Raw genomic sequence first — 19,679 nt, forward strand, 5'->3', positions numbered from 1 at the left:
TCCCCACATCCCCAGCCTCCGGCTCACATGGTAGCACTTGGTCTCCAGTTCAAGTGTGTGACAGTGTGTCTCCCCAGACTTCTTCTGTCACAGGTCATACCAAACCCAATGTAGTAACTTCCCTGTTCAGTTTGCAAAATGTGCAAACCAAATGTAATTGAGGCTTTGATGCTCGGTGGAAAAGCAGAAAAGAGCTGGTCTTGGGGGAAAGATAATCTTGAAGAGCAAAACACACTTGAAGCCCATACACATAGTATCTCCTACTGTTATGATGCTGACACATGAAAAACAAAACAAAACAAACCTTCACATATATTTCCTCCTTCTCTCGGATTTCATACCCCATTCCTCAGTCTCCAAAGTAGCAGGGATATTCAACTGCTTGAATGTTTAACTTCATTTACTTTAATTAACTTAAGCATAAGCAGGCACATCTGATCAGTGGCTGCTCCCCTGGATAGCGCAGTTAGGGACACTGGTGTATGGATTTCTGTAGAATATTGTCACGGTGATGCATGACATTATGCATTTGTGAAAACTTATAGAATGTCAAAGCACAAAGAGTGAATTTCAATGGAAGCTGCGGACTTGAATTTAATGAAAATGTGCCATTATGATTTTGCTAGTTATACCAAAGGTACTACACTCGTGTTAGATGTTATCAGTTGGGGAAACTGGAGGGGTAGAATATGGGAACTTTCTACATTATCTGTTCAACTCTTACATTCATCTAAACCTCCTGTTCTAAATAATGCCTATTAAGGTTCTTAAAAATCTGTAAACACTGTTTTAAGAAGAGATCTGTTAGAGCCAATGTTCACAAATCAGCTAAAGGTCTATACAACAGCTAGAGATGTTGTTTAGTGTAAAACGTGTGCCCAATCTTGAGTTAGAAATGTATCTCGACTTCTATACAGTTACAGCACAACTGATTGCCTTGATCATTCCCCTTTGCATACAGAAGAATATGGTTTAGATTTGTATGGTTTTCTATTAAATATGGGACACTGACTAAAGTAGAATCCTTCTTCTGGAATGAGCTTAATGAGTGAATTTCCACAATACCTCAGTGGGGTCATTTATAGAGTACCCCCTGTTGTTTGCCAGATGTGGAGTTTTCTGAAGCACTGCCTGGTGCCAGTTGATATTCTTGACCTCAGGGGAACATTTCTTCTTCTTCATCCTTGAAACAAGATCCTGGGAAATGCATTGCAATAGAGAGAACTGCTGACACCTTGCTGTAGAAGTCCATAGGGAAATTAGTGATAATGTATTCACAATCAATCTTTTGATTCCATTATTCACCAGCTGACCAGCAGAGCCTTGTGAAGCCAAGTTGGACTTCTAGAGATCTTGCAACTGGGTGTATACTTCGAACACCCAACAGACAGGTTTTGTGAGCAAATAGCTTTATTTCCCTGAGGCATTATAGAAGCACAGCAAGTACATAGTCCATGACTGAAGGCCTGGGTCAAAACTCTGCTTAGAAGCTCCATGTACCTGAGAAAGTTGTATAGACCCCTCTGTGACTTGTTTCTCTGTTCTGAGATATTGAAATGTTAATAGGGCCTAATTTTTAGTATTAAGTTGTGAGCTCAAAATGATTAAATACAAGTAAAGTCTTCAGAAAAATAAGTGGCTGGTGTTTCATAACTACCCTAGGTGTTCAATCACTAAATAAGGTAGACACTTGGTAGTGGTTGAATCCAGAGAGGTGTTGTGGATGGCTCCACAACAGGCGAGGATGTAAGCTTCCTGTTAGCCTTTATATGGAGAGATGCTTACAGCTCAAAGAGAATATCTGTGATCTCCTGTGGTTTCTGTGTCAGCCCTGTTGAGGTGGGAGGCGGCAGAGCAGGGCCTATCATCTGTATTTTACAGTGGGGGCATTCAAATTTAGAGAGAAAAAGTGACTCACCAAAAGTCACTAAACTGTTTAGTTGGGTGTTCAAGACAGAAATTTAGCTGGTTCCCTGGAGAGAGAGATCACTGAACACCTGAAATCATGCCCTGCACCCCTAACCAGGGGCCCCTCAGTCTCTTCCTCAAATCCTCCTGCCCCATTTTCTGTGAAGGAGACAGTTGATGCCTTGGAGGAGGTGCCTGAGCCAAGAGAAAAACCCAGATCCTAACTCAGTTTCCCATCTCTAGGTTTCAATCCTGGACCCAAAACACGATGCAGTTGCCCCCAAGTGAAGCCCCTCTGAAGGATGAGGGGAAGCCCAATGTGGGCCATCCTTCCCCGGCATCTTCACACAATCAGCCATCTCACATGGTGCCTTCCAGGTGACCAGTTGAACACCCTCACTGAGCAGGGTTGTTTGGCTCCCAAGCTGACTCAAAAGCCAAGACATTCCAAACCAATGGTCACATGATGGCTCTGCTAAGAATTAGCTTCCCTTCAACTGACCAGCTCTGGATGAGCAGGTATTGTGAAGTAATTGGGAGAGTGGCCACCTGGGCTAGTGCTTTGGTGGCTTCATAAATTGTCTGTGGCCTTCCATGTCTCACTGGCTATTGATTGAAGTGTCTAAGCTGCATGGACTAAGCCTAGCTGTTCTGGCTCTGAGTATCCACTTTCCCTGCTCCTTCCTTCATCCCCCAGATCCAGTTTCTACAGACTCGTCATCCTTTTGATGAGTCTAGACCCTTTTGTGGCAGGGGACAGAGCCTTATCTCCTCTGGGAGTGCCTTCCCCATAACATCTTGGAGACCCCCTCCCCAGGACACTACTTGAGGATCACCAGACATATTTTCCTACTTTCTTTTTCTTTCAGGTAGCATCTATACTGATAATTTCCAATCTTTCTGACCTAGGATGGCCTCGATTCAATTTTAAAATCTCTAGCCCACACCATCTCGACTTTCTTACTCAGCAGTTCCACATGGTTGTTTCAGAACTTGGTCTCAATGTTTCCAAAGCTGAACACCAAGACCATAGAACTTCTGGAACCAGATGCTTGCTGGAGAAGTCTAGGGAGTTGAAGGGAATGGGAAAGTTATGCATTTCCAGAACCACCCAAATCAGGAAAATACCAGTGTAAGGAGTACTTGAGCTAGAAGCAGACTTCAGTGGGTCCCCAGCAGGGTGGGCCCAGCACTCTTGACTTAGCCCAGCTCCCTACCTGAACCATTCAGTGTTTTTTGACACTACTCAGTGTTGCTGTGGATACAAATAAAGACGAAACAAATGATAATAAGTACAGGTGATTTCTTCAAAATTTGCTAGAGCAAGGGAGTCAGCCACTATCCCTTGCCTTTGGGCAGACTCAGAGATGGACAGAAGTTAGAGAAACTTTGTAGAGACAGAATAATACAAGGCCTCAGTGATGCAGGAGACTATTGGCATAAGGAAGCTATGGTGAGTGTTCTAGAAGAAGGGCATCCTATACCATTGTTAGGGGTGCATCTGTGGTTTTATCTGCTGGTCTTAAGTTGCAAGTGAGGCAAAATTCAGGGATACTCGCAGTGGCAAATCAAGTCTTGGCCATTTTGGGCCAGTCAATTCAATACAGAGGTTATTATTTAGCTTCCGGGGCTGTTTGCTCGAGAGAGCGGTCTGACACCTACACGTCTGACTTCTAGGTAATATGCCAAAACTGAAGAAAGTGGGTTGATTTCCTGGGCTGGTTGCTGCAGACCTCATGTCAGAGTCCTATTTTTATATATGGCCAGGCCACTGTTCTTTTGTATCTTCCATTCTCAGTCCCCCATTTTGGTTATGATCTCACTTTTGAGAGGTTGGCCCATTCAGAGAAAACCTGAGATCCCATACTTTGCTGCTGGACACTGTCAGCCATCTTCATAGTTAACTGTCTTGGAGGATGACCTTCATGACCAGTTTGTTCTCATCACAGCAGTCACCTGATGCGAGATCATTTTACACAAATGCATTTAAGACTCCAGATAGAATGCAATGGACCAGCAACATGACTGCTACGAAACAAAGAAACAAACAAGCAAGAACAAATAACAGTCCATGTTAGGGCCAAAATCATAACCTCTATGAAACAAACAAACAAAAAAACTAGAACAATTAATACTCCATGTTAGGTGCTTCAAAACCAGGAACTCCAATGGCCTAACCCAGGCCAAGAGAACAAATCCCATAAGCCCCGAGGGTCAGCCTTGAATCCAAACAGCTTTTTCTCAAGCACTTTATACCCTATTTTGCCTACCTGACTTTATTGGTCCAAGCACAAAAAGTGTTAGCAATGGCACAGATGCCACCATGACTAGCCAACAAGAAATCTAGGGCAACGTGACTCTCCATTACTACTCATGCCAATTGGTTGAGACTGGTGTGTATTCCAAACAGGGCATAGATTTTATTATCTAAATTTTGCCAAAATTCAAGATAGGTTTCTTTTTTAAATGTTTATTTATTTTTGAGGAAAGAGACAGAGCACGTGAGAGTGGGGGAGTGCAGAGGTACAGGGGGACAGAGGATCTGAAGCAGGCTTCACACTGTCAGCAATGATCCTGACACAGGGTTTGAACTCACAAACCATGAGATCATGACCTGAGCCAAAGTTGACACTTTACTGACTCAACCACTCAGACGCCCTTTAGAGGTAGGTTTCTTACAGGTATGTTTTTGTTTGTTTGTTTTTAAGTAGACTTCACCCCCATCATGGAACCCAGCATGGGGCTTAAACTCACGACCCTGAGATCAAGGTCTGAACTGAGATCAAGACTTGGACCCTTAACTGACTGAACCACCCAGGTGCCCCTATAGACATCTATGCAATTTCCACCAAAGGGAGCATTGTCCTAATATTTTTTATAAGAACTAATTCCTCCAGTAGTGCACATATAATAATGACAATTGAAATATTGAAAAACTGAAATATTAAAAAATATGAGAAATGAAATGTGGCCTCATTTTGGAGCTCATATATGAGTTGGAATTTAAACCCTTGGTGATTCATTTCATTTGATGAAACCCATATTTCCCAGAAGTATTTACCATGGGGTCTGATGATGGATGGCATATCCAGCATTCAGGAAGACTGAGGGTGATGGCAACTGTTTGGGTCTCTTCTGGCCAACAATGTTTATAACTAGCATAAGGATTATGTTCTCAAAATAAGGATTATTTTTAGTAATCCTAACTATACTATAGTATACTATATTTTTAGTAATCCTAACTATACTATAGTATACTATAGTAATCCTTACTATAAGGATTATAGTAAGAAAAAAGGAGGGGCGCCTGACTGACTCAGTCAGTAGAACACATGACTCTTGATCTCAGGGTTGCAAGTTCGAGCCCCACGTTGGGTGGAGATATTACTTAAAAAGAAAATCTTTTTTTTTAAACTTTTTTTTTAAATGGGCTGGGGGCCCACAGAGAGAGACAGAGCATGAACGGGGGAGGGTCAGAGAGAGAGGGAGACACAGAATTTGAAACAGGCTCCAGGCTCTGAGCTGTCAGCACAGAGCCCGACGTGGGGCTCGAACTCACGGACCGCAAGATCATGACCTGAGCCGAAGTCGGACGCTTAGCCGACTGAGCCACCCAGGCGCCCCGAAAAAAGAAAATCTTTTAAAAAAGAGAAAGAGAAAAGGAGTAAAGGGGTAATGATGGGTGGATGTCAACAAAGAATTTATGAAAATGAGCAGAATTGTTTTAAATAAGCAGATGCAAAACAGAAAAAGAATTAGATGGGAGGTTTTGCCCAACATCTTGGGTAGAAGCTGCTCACTATCCACCACCATTTGCCTGATTTTAAAAAATATTTTACGTTTATTTATTTATTTTGAGAACAAGAGAGAGATCATGGGAAGGACAGAGAGAAAGGAACAAAGATAATTCCAAGGAGGCTCTGCACTGTCAGCACAGAACCTGATGTAGGGTTCAAACCCACAGACCTGTGAGATCATCACCTGAGCTGAAAACAAGACTCGGACGCTTACAAAACTGAGTCATCTGGGCATCCCCATTTGTCTGTTCTGAAAACCTTGGGTCAGCTGTCTGCTTACAGAAGATCTCCAAGAAACCTGTTTGAGGTCTCCCAGTTTGAATAGCCTTCTAATTCTGAATATACAACTATATATGCATATTTAATTACACACACACACACACACACACACACACAGATACACATACACATGGTGAAATATGATGCCAAGGGTGAATCCCAGGAGTTTCACTGCTTTATTTAATTTAAACAGTACCTGATTGGGGCCCATTCCAATGACGTGTAAGAGCAGTTTTGCTCTGATGTCTGTTCCCACAGAAAAATCTCCAGTTGAAGATCATGAAGAAGCTTCTAGGAAGATGTTGAAGGAAGGCAGCCTTAAGCTGTTGGTGAAAAACTTGGGTATTAGTACAAGAGTTCTTTGCAATCTTTTGCCTTGTCTGTATGCAGTAGGGCAGTCTCGTCTGGGTGGTGAAGTTCGCAGATACATGGGTCTTCCAGCTACTAAGGTATAGTGGGTTATCCAATGTGTTCCCAAGGGAAGTGACTGGGTAGCCATAACTGCTTGTGTGTATTTGCACCAAGGGAGCTCACAGGTTTCTGAGAGTTTTTGCTAATCTTTTTATTTTTTTTTTCAACGTTTATTCATTTTTGGGACAGAGAGAGACAGAGCATGAACGGGGAAGGGGCAGAGAGAGAGGGAGACACAGGATCGGAAACAGGCTCCAGGCTCTGAGCCATCAGCCCAGAGCCCGACGCGGGGCTCGAACTCACAGACCGCGAGATCGTGACCTGGCTGAAGTCGGACGCTGAACCGACTGAGCCACCCAGGCGCCCCAGTTTTTGCTAATCTTTTTTTTTTTAATTTTTTTTCAACGTTTTTATTTATTTTTGGGACAGAGAGAGACAGAGCATGAACGGGGGAGGGGCAGAGAGAGAGGGAGACACAGAATCGGAAACAGGCTCCAGGCTCTGAGCCATCAGCCCAGAGCCCGACGCGGGGCTCGAACTCACGGACCGCGAGATCGTGACCTGGCTGAAGTCGGACGCTTAACCGACTGCGCCACCCAGGCGCCCCATTTTTTGCTAATCTTAATGGAAGGATGGAAGTGTTTCCCCCTCTTTAAATAGGTTATGTCTGAAATAATGAACTGTGTCTGGCAAAAATGTAATTTCTTTGGAAACTCAATTATTTCTCTCTTGCTAAGGTTGAGAGCAAGTAAATGGAAGCCCTTTTATAGGATTTTTTTTGTTCTCTCGACAAAGTGGGAGATCATTTACATATTGTATGAGAACTGAATTACAAGGGAAACTTAGGGTTTTTTTAAGTGTTGGTGGAGCCCATGGGAAAAGTACATGGGGCATCGAAGTTCCTGGGCCATGGCCCTCCACTATGCTACTGTTCTTTCCAGGAGAGAACAAAAAGTATTGACTCTCCTGGTCTAGAGAGACATTGAAAAAGGCAGAGCAAAGATCCATGATGCTGAAGCAAGTAGCTTTGAAGAATTGACAACAGGATGGTATTTGGGTTAGGTACTCCAGGGAAGCAAGAAATAACAATTTTGTTGATGACCCTGAGGTCATGAACAAATCAGTATCCTCATTCATTTGGTGTCTTTACTGGCATAACAGGGATATTACAAACACTAGTAGAGGGTGTAGGAGGACTTTCAGATAAAAGGTTTTAAACTGCAAGTTTGATCCTTTTTTTTTTTCTGGCTTGAAGGGATATTGGAGAAGTTCAAGTAGTGGTTTGGTAGGCTCTACCTAAACTTTTATAGGTTCTGATCCAATTGTTATGCCTATGTCAATGGGATTTTTAGCACATGGAGTGTCAGGTACAGCAACAATATCCTTATCTAAGGTATGCCTTACATATCATGGAAGAGGCAAAGGTACATCCAGAGCAGATACAACTTGATTATACACAGACGTGTAGGATCTCAAGAAATTGTCCTTGTGGTGTGCCTTCAATATTACAATTCCACGTGCAGTCTCTCCCTATTAAATCTGCCTGGCTGGAATCCTGGAGAAGCGGAGGTTAATTTTTTCAGCTAAGGGGTCTCAGGTTGTGGTTAAGGGTAGGGAGACAAGGAAAATATTTGGGTTATTTGAGGCCAATCACATGCATAACATGTTTACTCCAAGAAGAGGATAAGCAGCAATGGCAGCATTTAACATCCAAATAGTAGCACCCTTATCTGCTAGGTATTGATGAAGACGATCCTGTCTATTTGTATTTAAGTCTTGCATGCTTAAGCATGTAGCAAGATTGTGAAAGCTTCTTTTCCTTGGAACACCCTCACTTATCTGATTGGAGGGATGTTTCTTGGGTCTTGGTTTCCTTTCAGCACAAGGGACCATCTAATTCCCAGTGCTGAATCTGTTGACAATATCTACAAATGTCCTTCTCCATAGGTAGTTGGTTTAGGGAGTGGGCCACCTAACTGTGTCACCCGCATGGCCACCACTTCTCCTTGTCTTGTTTTTGTTGTAAAGCCCTTTCCAAACGTTCTCCCAGGTCACTGTCGTTCAGCTAAAGGGGTTCTTTTCCCTTTTAATTTATGTTATGAAGTTAGGTCTCCAATTTCAGGTGTAACTCCATTGACAGAATGAGATGAAAGGGTTACTGTTACAACAGCACCTTTTTAAACTCATGGATGAGAATGAAAAATATTTCCTAAAAATACCTGAATTGGTATTTGGTATTTGGCTTTTTCATAACCATCACCACCCCTTTTTTGACCCTTTAGTTTATGGTAGAAAAGAGGGTCGTGTAGGTGTCTTTCTAGGTCTGTCCAATCAGCTTTTTCCGTTCAAGATTTATCATCTGAGAGCCCAACCAATATGTGTACTGGTTGATATATGTCTGTTAATCCTGGGTCATATATGCACCTAAAAGAATTCTAAATGCTTCTATGAATATTTGCTGGTCCTCTTTGGGTTATAAACATCTTGAAGTATAAGCTCTTACAGAAGTTCAGTTTTAAGATTTACACGGTGTGCTGTTGCCTTCACACCTTGCTATGGGAGGGACAGATCTTTAGAGGCCAGGGGCACTTTGGTGTTTTAGGTGAATTTGGAGGGCAAAGTGAGGGATCTATAGAAGGGGAGGGACAGGGAGCAGGTGCAGGAGAGAGACCAGATGCATAAGAGGAGAAGCAGATACAGGGACACAACTGGGGCATGAGGAGGGGAGGATTTATTAAAGAGGTTTTTCTACTTTATTCTTGTTTAGGTGTGTCAAATTGTTCATTAGTTTTGTCCAAACAATCTTTCAGTGAGACCATTTTTGATTCAGAATTTCCTTTGGAGGTCTCAACATAGCAACGAAAAGGTATTGCCAATTAGGGTCCTTCCTTTTTCTAAGATGCTTCTCAAATGAATGATTTTGTTCAAATCAGCTAGTCCAGAGTTGGCCGTGGAGATCCAAATCATCATCGGTGAAGTCGTGGGGAACAAGAATTAAGATTATAATGAGGAGTGCCTGGGTGGCTCAGTCGGTTAAGCGTCCAACTCTGGATTTGGGCTCAGATCATGATCTCACAGTAAGTGAGTTCAAGCACCACATCAGGCTCTGTGATGACAGCACAGAGCTTACTTGGGATTCTCTCTCTCTGCCCCGTTCCTCCCTGCCCCTCCCCCACTGACCATCTCTTTCAAAACTATATAATCATTTTTTTTAAAAAGATTGTAATGAAGTATATGTGAGAAGCAGTAATTTTTTTTTCTGGCAGGGGAGAGGGTTTAGGTTTAGAGGATCCCAAAAGAGCTGGTGACATTTGTTAGAAATAGAACATTTGTGGACCTCATGCCTTGGGCCCCCAAAGTGACAGTTGGCCAACTGCCTGAACACAGACCCAACAATATGTACTCCCCAGCCTGTGGGAAACCAGAGGGAATACTCTCAGGACACAACAATCAAGGTGGTGAGAGAACCTCAGCTGGCTTGATTGGTGACTTTCAGCACAGTTCATCCGGGTTGATACCAGTCTGGTGAGATCATCAAAGTCACAGTTCTGTGAGGCTGGCTCAAAGGGTTTAGACTCACAAGGACCTGTTTGTGGCTCTATGCTCAGATTCTTCTTATAACACACAACACTTTTACACAGCACAGCACAAAATAGTAACACAAAAGACAGCATGAGGGGACAACAAGGGGCCAGATTCCACTAAGGAGACCAAACAAACGGGAACCAAGAATAAGACCCAGGCACCAGAATGAGTGTCAATAGCCTAGAAACTCACTCCAACAGAGCAAATTTCAGATGCAGTGTTCACTCACCATGGCATCAGGGACTCGACAAGCTGCAAGCAGCAAGGCACAAGGGGCTTCTGTGGGCACCACACTTGCTTGAAGGTTGGGGTCTTGCAGCAACAGGCAGCTCAGACTGGGTCTCAGTGGGGCCTCTGTGATGAACTGCCCAATAAACAAAGGCCAACCAAATGAGCACAAGCAAAGAATATTTGTCAGAGCTTGCTAGAACAAGGGAGTCAGCCACCATTACTTGTGTTTTGGCAGAGATTCAACATCATGGAGGAGACTGGGAATTCATTTGAGTGGGGCAAAGCGAAGGCTTTAGCTATGCGCTAATGGGAGGCTATTAGCATGGGGAGCCTATAGTGAGCTGTCAAGAAGCAAGGTATCCTATGTGAATCTTAGGGGTACATATTTGTCTTTTCTCTGGTTCGTTGGCCCTCTGTTGGAAATGGGGACCAAAATTCAGGAATGTCTCTGTTATAAATATGGCCATTTGAAGCCAATTGTTACAAGGTTGTGGTGTACAGTCCCGAGCAAGTTGCTAGATACAGCAGCCAGATTTCCTACAAGTCTGACTTATATATAGTAGACCTGCTTCCTCAGCAGAAAACAAGATAATGGGTCGGTTCCTGAATTAGTTGTGGGTCAGAAACCTATTTTTACATATGGTCTGGCTATGGCCCAGTGGTGTATTCAACCTTTGGTGTGGATGTGGGGGAGGGGGTCAGAAACCAGGGAAATGCTAGGGAAGTTGTTGAGCATGGCTGAAGGCAGAGGATATAGATTTGAAGATCTAAGGACATCAAGTGCCTAGATGGGACTGGTCCTTCAGGATGAGAGTCACAAAATGTGGGAAAAAGGAAATTAGTCAAAGCTACATAAAGGAGCTGAACAAGAAGAAAGAGTGAGGGTAAAACAGATGAAATAGAAAAAAAAAAGTACCTACCTATTGTTGATCTATGTATCAGAATCTTCCAAATCACCAGAGACGTCTTCCTTGTGTACAAGGACAGGAATGGGGATGGGTTGTCCTTGGGTAAGGAAAGGGGACAGTCAGGGTGAGGTGAGAACTTGAGCTGGTGCTCCTGGGATTAGGTTGCTGACCCCAGACCTCAATTCTGTCCTCAGCACTGCAGTCCCCTCCCCCCTCCCCCTGTCCCTCCTGGGGCCATGATCCCTTCTTCTCTGTGATGGGGAAGTTTTCTAGGATCTTTGGGCCCTTCTCAACTCTCAGACTCCATACCTGGGACCAGGGAGCAATGCCTATCACCCTGTTCCTCCAGGAAGCAGTCACTGTCCCCATGATTTTTATGCATGGCATTCCTTGCCTCCCACCTCCTTCCACTTCCTCCCTGTCTTCCTTCTTCTTCTTTCTCCTACTCATTTATTTCTCATTTCCCTTCTCCTTGTCACCTCCTACAGCTAGATTGTCCTGTAATAAGGGAACAGTGGAGAAACAATCATAGGTTTACTGTCACCTTCCCTAATCAATCAATCAGTTGATCAATTAACCAATCCAGCCAACACAAGAGCACCTGCCATGGGTCCGGGGTTGCTCTGGGCCCTGTCAGAGTGACCACTAACTCAGCATATCAAGTGACTGTCCTGTGCCTGAGGGATCTTAGGTACTTGAGACACACTTATTCTTCATAACAGCTCCTAAGTTTCCAAGCCCATTGTGGGGATAAACATGAGAGTAGAGGTAAAGTAACTTGTCCAATTTCCTACAGTCTAAATTTCCTATAGTCTGAAAATGGGATGATGGAATTTCTAAAGCAGGTGTGGCCACATAAACACCGGTGCCTGCCTGCATTTAGCCCAAAACTGAAAGGACTGGGGAGAAGCCCCAGGCAGGCCTGAAGGAAGGTCACAGGGTGGACCATGACCGTGGTGTTGGGAGCAAGTCCATCACTGTGTGGCTGGAGCAGCAGGTACTGGCAAGGGCAGAGACCCTGGCCCCACTTCAGGGAGCACCTGTCCTGGGCCTGGTCAGTCCCAGGAGACATCTCAGTGGGGCTGCAAGAGCCAGTGTGTGCATCCAGCCCAGCAGCCTTCACACAGGCTTCTAGAATTCCCCCAACCAGGGAGGGTCTCAGGGCACCTTCACACAGGCCTCTGTCACATGGAGGCAAGTGCAGGATTCATTCTGGTCCTGGGACTGGGATTTGGGTGAGGAGAGGAGGAGAGAAATGTGATCCAGGGGTTGCCTCCCACCTCAATTCTGCCAAAGGTCCCGGGACAACTTGCAGGAAGCTGAGAGTGAACATTCTCTGTGATGCCCACCCCAGAAGTGCCCTTTCACCCAGGGGTAAACCTGAGGGTGTCCCATGCAGGTGTTGCTCTGTGACCTGAAGGTGCAAAGGGAGAGGGCCCCAGCTCCCCAGCACCTGACTCACAAGGAAGCACTTTGTGTCCAGTTCGAGTGTGTGTGACAGAGTGTGTCTCATGAAATGGCCTCAATATTAGGTCAATGCCAACAACCCAAACCAAAATCTCTCATGCTCTATTCCCAAGAAATTCTAATCAAACATAACCAAAGACTTTGATGCTTGGCAATGGCAAAGGTACCCTGAACTGGTCTTCTGGGAAAGATCATCTTAAATACCAAACAACAAAAAAAATGATTACACCACTGTTGTTCAATGACAGCAGTGAAACAACAGAAAGAAATAAAAGGCTTACACATTGGCAAGGAAGAAGTCAAACTTTCACTCTTCGCAGACAACATGATACTCTATGTGAAAACCCAAAAGACTCCACCAAATGAGAGACCTGGGAAGATGGCGGTGTAGGAGGATGCTGGGCACACCTCATCCTGCTGATCACTTAGATTCCACCCACATCTGCCTAAATAACCCAGAAAACCACCAGAAGACTAGCAGAATGGTCTCTTCGTAGACAAGAGGCCCACGGAAGAGGGTAGGAAGGGCGGAGAGGTGATGCGTGCTACACAGACTGGTGGGAGGGAGCCGGGGTGGGGGAGGGGCAGCTCGCCTGGCAAGGCACAGCCCCCAGAGTCTGGCTTGCAAAGGTGGAGGGGCCGGACTCCATGAGTTCTGACAGCCAGCAGGACTGAACATCTGGAATGTTAAAGGTGAACAGCTCTGCTCTTGGAGAGTGGGGAGGGCAAGAGGATGCCAGGAGGAAGAGTTGTTGAGCCCTGGAAGACAGAGCTCAGCTCAGCGGGGAAACAAAGGCACTGGCAAGTGCTATTTCCCTCTCCCATCCCCCCAGCCGAAATTCCAAAGGGAGCCAGTTCCCGTCACCGAACTTGCTTGCACTGCGCAAATGCCCAAGGCTGTGCTTCTGAGGATCCATCCTTCTGACAGGCCTGCCTCCCTCCAGGTGCTGCAGGGCCCCTCCAGAAGGGGAAGACCAAGGGCAAAGTGACCTAAGCCTGCCCCTCCTACCCCTGTGCACCTTGCGGATCCACCCCAGCTAATATGCCCTTGGCCAGATCCCATCAAAGCAGCACCACAAGCCTGGCAGTATGCAAGTAGCCCAGACAAGTAGCCCACACTACTCCACAGTGAGTCCTGCCCCTGGGAGAGGGGAAACTAAGGTACACAACAGTCTGAGTATGTCCCCAGTGGTGGGCTGGGGGAAGACATCAGGTCTAACTGGGGCCCCACCCACCAACACAAGTTACTCCGGACAGCACAGGGGAAGTGCCTTGCAGTTTGGAGCTATCTCAGGGACTACCCAAAATGACGAAATGGAAGAATTCTCCTCAAAAGAGACTCCAGGAAGTAGCGACAGCTAACAAATGGATCAAAAATGATTTAAGCAATATAATGGAACAAGAATTTCGAATAATAGTCATAAAATTAATTGCTGGGCTTGAAAAAAGCATAGAGGACAGCAGAGAATCTATTGCTACAGAGATCGAAGGACTAAGAAATAGTAATGATGAAATAAAAATGCTATGAATGAGGTGCAAAATAAAATGGAGGCGGCCATTGCACGGACTGAAGAGGCAGAGGAGAGAATAGTGAATTAGAAGATAAAACTATGGAAAAAGAGGAAGCTGAGAAAAAGAGAGAGAAAAAAATCCAGGAGTACGAGGGGAGAATTAGAGAACTAAGGGATGCAATCAAACGGAACAATATCTGTATCATAGGAATTCCAGAAGAAGAAGAAAAGAGAGAAAGGGGCTGAAGGTGTACTCGAACAAATCATAGCTGAGAACTTCTCTGATCTGGAGAAGGAAAAAGGCATTGAAATCCAAGAAGCACAGAGAACTCCCTTCAGACATAACTTGAATCACTCTTCTGCACAACATATCATAGTGAAACTGGCAAAATACAAGGATAAAGAGAAATTTCTGAAAGCAGCTAGGGATAAACAGGCTCTAACTTACAAAGGTAGACACATAAGAATAGACCTATCTACTGAATACATAAGTAGACTTATCTACTGAAACTTGGCAGGCCAGAAAGGAGTGGCAGGAAATCTTCAATGTGATGAACAGAAAAAAATATGCAGCCAAGAATCCTTTACCCAGCAAGTCTGTCATTCAGAATAGAAGGAGAGATAAAGGTCTTCCCAAACAAACAAAAACTGAAGGAATTCATCAGCGCTAAACCAGCTCTACAAGAGATCCTAAGGGGGATTCTGTGAGTGAAATGTTGCAAGGACCACAAAGTACCAGACACATCACTACAAGCATGAAACCTACAGACATCACAATGACTCTAAACCCATCTCTTTCAATAATAACACTGAATGTAAATGGACTAGATGCTCCAACCAAAAGACATAGGGTATCAGAATGGATAAAAAAATGAGACCCATATATTTTCTGTCTACAAGAGACTCATTTTAGACCTGAGGACACCTTCAGATTGAAAGTGAGGGGATGGAGAACTATCTATCATGCTACTGGAAGTCAAAAGAAAGCTGGAGTAGCCATACTTATATCAGACAAACTAGACTTCAAATTAAAGGTTGTAACAAGAGATGAAGAAGGGCATTATATAATAATTACAGGGTCTATCCATCAGGAAGAGCTAACAATTATAATGTCTATGCGCCGAATATGGGAGCCCCCAAATATAAACAACAATTAACCACAAACATAAGTAACTTTATTGATAAGAATGTGGTAATTGCAGGGGAATTTAATACTCCACTGACAGTAATGGATAGATCATCTAGACACAGGATCAATAAAGAAACAAGGGCTCTGAATGATACATTGGATCAGATGGACTTGACAGATATATTTAGAACTCTGCATCCCAAAGCAACAGAATATACTTTATTCTCGAGTGCACATGGAACATTCCCCAAGATAGATCACATACTGGGTCACAAAACAGCCCTTCATAAGTATACAAGAATTGAGATCATACCATGCACACTTTCAGACCACAATGCTATGAAGCTTAAAATCCGCCACAGGAAAAAGTCTGGAAAACCTCCAAAAGCATGGAGGTTAAAGAACACCCTAGTAAAGAATGAATGGGTCAACCAGGCAATTAGAGAAGAAATTTAAAAATATACAGAAACAAATGAAAATGAAAATACAACAATCCAAACGCTTTGGGATGCAGCGAAGGCAGTCCTGAGAGGAAAATACATTGCAATCCAGGCCTATCTCAAGAAACAAGAAAAATACCAAATACAAAATCTAACAGCACACTTAAAGGAACTAGAAGCAGAACAGCAAAGGCAGCCTAAACCCAGCAGAAGAAGAGAAATAATAAAGATCAGAGCAGAAATAAACAATATAGAATCTAAAAAAAAAAACTGTAGAGCAGATCAATGAAACCAAGACTTGGTTTTTTGAAAAAATAAACAAAATTGACAAACCTCTAGCCATGCTTCTCAAAAAGAAAAGGGAGATGACCCAAATAGATAAAATCATGTATGAAAATGGCAGTATTACAACCATTCCCTCAGAAATACAAGCAATCATCAGGGAATACTATGAAAAATTATATGCCCACAAACGGGACAACCTGGAAGAAATGGACAAACTCCTAAGCACCCACACACTTCCAAAACTCAAACAGGAAGAAATAGAAAACTTGAACAGACCATAACCAGTGAAGAAATTGAATCAGTTATCAAAAATCTCCCAACAAATAAGAGTCCAGGACCAGATGGCTTCTGGGGAATTCTACCAGACATTTAAAGCAGAGAAAATACCTATCCTTCTCAAGCTGTCCCAAAATATAGAAAGGGAAGGAAAGCTTCCAGACTCATTCTATGAAGCCAGCATCACTTTGATTCCCAAACCAGACAGAGACGCAGCAAAGAGAACTACAGGCCACTATCCCTGATGAATATGGATGCAAAAATTCTCAACAAGATACTAGCAAATCGAATTCAACAGCATATAAAAATAATTATTCACCATGATCAAGTGGGATTCATTCCTGGGATGCAGGGCTGGTTCAACATTCACAAATCAATCAATGGGATACATCACATTAATAAAAGAAAAGATACGAAACATATGATCCTGTCAATTGACGCAGAAAAAGTATTTGACACAATTCAGCATCTTTTCTTAATAAAAACCCTCAAGAAAGTCAGGACAGAAGGAACGTACTTAAACATCATAAAAGCCATTTATGAAAAGCCCACAGCTAATATCATCCTCAATGGGGAAAAACTGAGAGCTTTCCCCCTGAGATCAGGAACACCACAGGGATGTCCACTCTCACCGCTGTTGTTTAACATAGTGTTGGAAGTGCTAGCATCAGCAATCAGACAACAAAAGGAAATCAAAGACATCAAAATTGGCAAAGATGAAGTCAAGCTTTCACTTCTTGCAGATGACATGATACTATACATGGAAAACCCAATAGACTCCACCAAAAGTCTGCTAGAACTGATACATGAATTCAGCAAAGTTGCAGGATACAAAATTAATGTACAGAAATCAGTTGCATTCTTATACACTAACAATGAAGCAACAGAAAGACAAAGAAAGAAACTAATCTCATTCATGATTGCACCAAGAATCATAAAATATGTAGGAATAAACGTAACCAAAGATGTCAAAGATCTGTATGCTGAAAACTATAGAAAGCTTATGAAGGAAATTGAAGATGATACAAAGAAATGGAAAAACATTCCATGCTCGTGGATTGGAAGAATAAAATTGTTAAAATGTCAATACTACCCAAAGCAATCTACATATTCAATGCAATTCCAATCAAAATTGCACCAGCACTCTTCTCCAAGCTAGAACAAGCAATCCTAAAATTTGTATGGAACCACAAAAGACCCCGAATAGCCAAAGTAATATTGAAGAAGAAAACCAAAGTGGGAGGCATCACAATACCAGACTTTAGCCTCTACTACAAAGCTGTAATCATCAAGACAGCATGGTATTGGCACAAAAACAGACACATAGACGAATGGAATAGAATAGACTCCAGAACATACTTAAACATCATAAAAGCCATTTATGAAAAGCCCACAGCTAGCATCATCCTCAATGGGGAAAAACTGAGAGCTTTTTCCTTGAGATCAGGAACACGACAGGGATGCCCACTCTCACCGCTGTTGTTTAACATAGTGTTGGAAGTTCTAGCATCAGCAATCAGACAACAAACGGAAATCAAAGGCATCAAAATTGGCAAAGATGAAGTCAAGCTTTCGCTTTTTCCAGATGACATGATATTATACATGGAAAATCCGAGAGACTCCACCAAAAGTCTGCTAGAACTGATACAGGAATTCAGCAAAGTTGCAGGATACAAAATCAATGTACAGAAATCAGTTGCATTCTTATACACTAACAATGAAGCAACAGAAAGACAAATAAAGAAACTGATCCCATTCACAATTGCACCAAGAAGCATAAAATACCTAGGAATAAATCTAACCAAAGATGTAAAAGATCTGTATGCTGAAAACTATAGAAAGCTTATGAAGGTAATTGAAGAAGATATAAAGAAATGGAAAGACATTCCCTGCTCATGGATTGGAAGAATAAATATTGTCAAAATGTCAATACTACCCAAAGCTATCTACACATTCAGTGCAATCCCAATCAAAATTGCACCAGCATTCTTCTCAAAGCTATAACAAGCAATTCTAAAATTCATATGGAAACACAAAAGGCCCCGAAGAGCCAAAGTAATTTTGAAGAAGAAGACCAAAGCAGGAGGCATCACAATCCCAGACTTTAGCCTCTACTACAAAGCTGTCATCATCAAGACAGCATGGTATTGGCACAAAAACAGACACATAGACCAATGGAATAGAATAGAAACCCCAGAACTAGACCCACAAATGTATGGCCAACTAATCTTTGACAAAGCAGGAAAGAACATCCAATGGAAAAAAGACAGTCTCTTTAACAAATGGTGCTGGGAGAACTGGACAGCAACATGCAGAAGGTTGAAACTAGACCACTTTCTTACACCATTCACAAAAATAAACTCAAAATGGATAAAGGACCTGAACGAGAGACAGGAAACCATCCAAACCCTAAAGGAGAAAGCAGGAAAAGACCTCTCTGACCTCAGCCGTAGCAATCTCTTACTCGACACATCCCCAAAGGCAAGGGAATTAAAAGCAAAAATGAATTACTGGGACCTTATGAAGATAAAAAGCTTCTGCACAGCAAAGGAAACAACCAACAAAACTAAAAGGCAACCAACGGAATGGGAAAAGATATTTGCAAATGACATATTGGACAAAGGGCTAGTATCCAAAATCTATAAAGAGCTCACCAAACTCCACACCTGAAAAACAAATAACCTAGTGAAGAAATGGGCAGAAAACATGAATAGATACTTCTCTAAAGAAGACATCCGGATGGCCAACAGGCACATGAAAAGATGCTCAACGTCCCTCCTCATCAGGGAAATACAAATCAAAACCACACTCAGATATCACCTCATGCCAGTCAGAGTGGCCAAAATGAACAAATCAGGAGACTATAGATTCTGGCGAGGATGTGGAGAAATGGGAACTCTCTTGCACTGTTGGTGGGAATGCAAACTGGTGCAGCCACTCTGGAAAACAGTGTGGAGAAAATTAAAAATAGACTTACCCTATGACCCAGCAATAGCACTGCTAGGAATTTACCCAAGGGATACAGGAGTACTGATGCATAGGGGCACTTGTACCCCAATGTTTATAGCAGCACTCTCAACAATAGCCAAATTGTGGAAAGAGCCTATATGTCCATCAAGTGATGAATGGATAAAGAAATTGTGGTTTATATACACAATGGAGTACTACATGGCAATGAGAAAGAACGAAATATGGCCCTTTGTGGCAATGTGGATAGAACTGGAGAGTGTGATGCTAAGTGAAATAAGCCATACAGAGAAAGACAGATACCATATGTTTTCACTCTTATGTGGATCCTGAGAAACTTAACAGAAACCCATGGGGGAGGGGAAGGAAAAAAAAAAGGTTAGAGTGGGAGACAGCCAAAGCATAAGAGACTCTTAAAAACTGAGAACAAACTGAGGGTTGATGGGGGGTGGGAGGGAGGGGAGGGTGGGTGATGGGTATTGAGG

The 19,679-nt window shown here is 43.0% G+C and overlaps 1 long non-coding RNA gene across 3 annotated transcripts in view; it reads right to left on the reverse strand.

Annotated features, from left to right (window-relative positions):
* Positions 1–610: 610 nt before the first annotated feature.
* The window catches only part of LOC125149673 (uncharacterized), a 34,759-nt gene continuing 15,690 nt past the window's right edge, over positions 611–19,679 (reverse strand). Inside the window, exons 2-5 of one of the 3 annotated variants that reach the window (XR_007146006.1) lie at positions 11,132–11,216; positions 10,210–10,344; positions 6,181–6,307; positions 611–3,936 (exon numbers count right to left, since the gene is read on the reverse strand). This is a non-coding gene — a long non-coding RNA (uncharacterized LOC125149673). Of the gene's footprint in view, positions 3,937–6,180; positions 6,308–10,209; positions 10,345–11,131; positions 11,286–19,679 lie in introns of those variants that run through there. The other 2 variants (XR_007146007.1, XR_007146005.1) reach the window with 2 other exon arrangements.

This window comes from Prionailurus viverrinus, chromosome D3 (assembly GCF_022837055.1).
Source record: "Prionailurus viverrinus isolate Anna chromosome D3, UM_Priviv_1.0, whole genome shotgun sequence".
NCBI classification, from domain to species: Eukaryota; Metazoa; Chordata; class Mammalia; order Carnivora; family Felidae; genus Prionailurus; species Prionailurus viverrinus.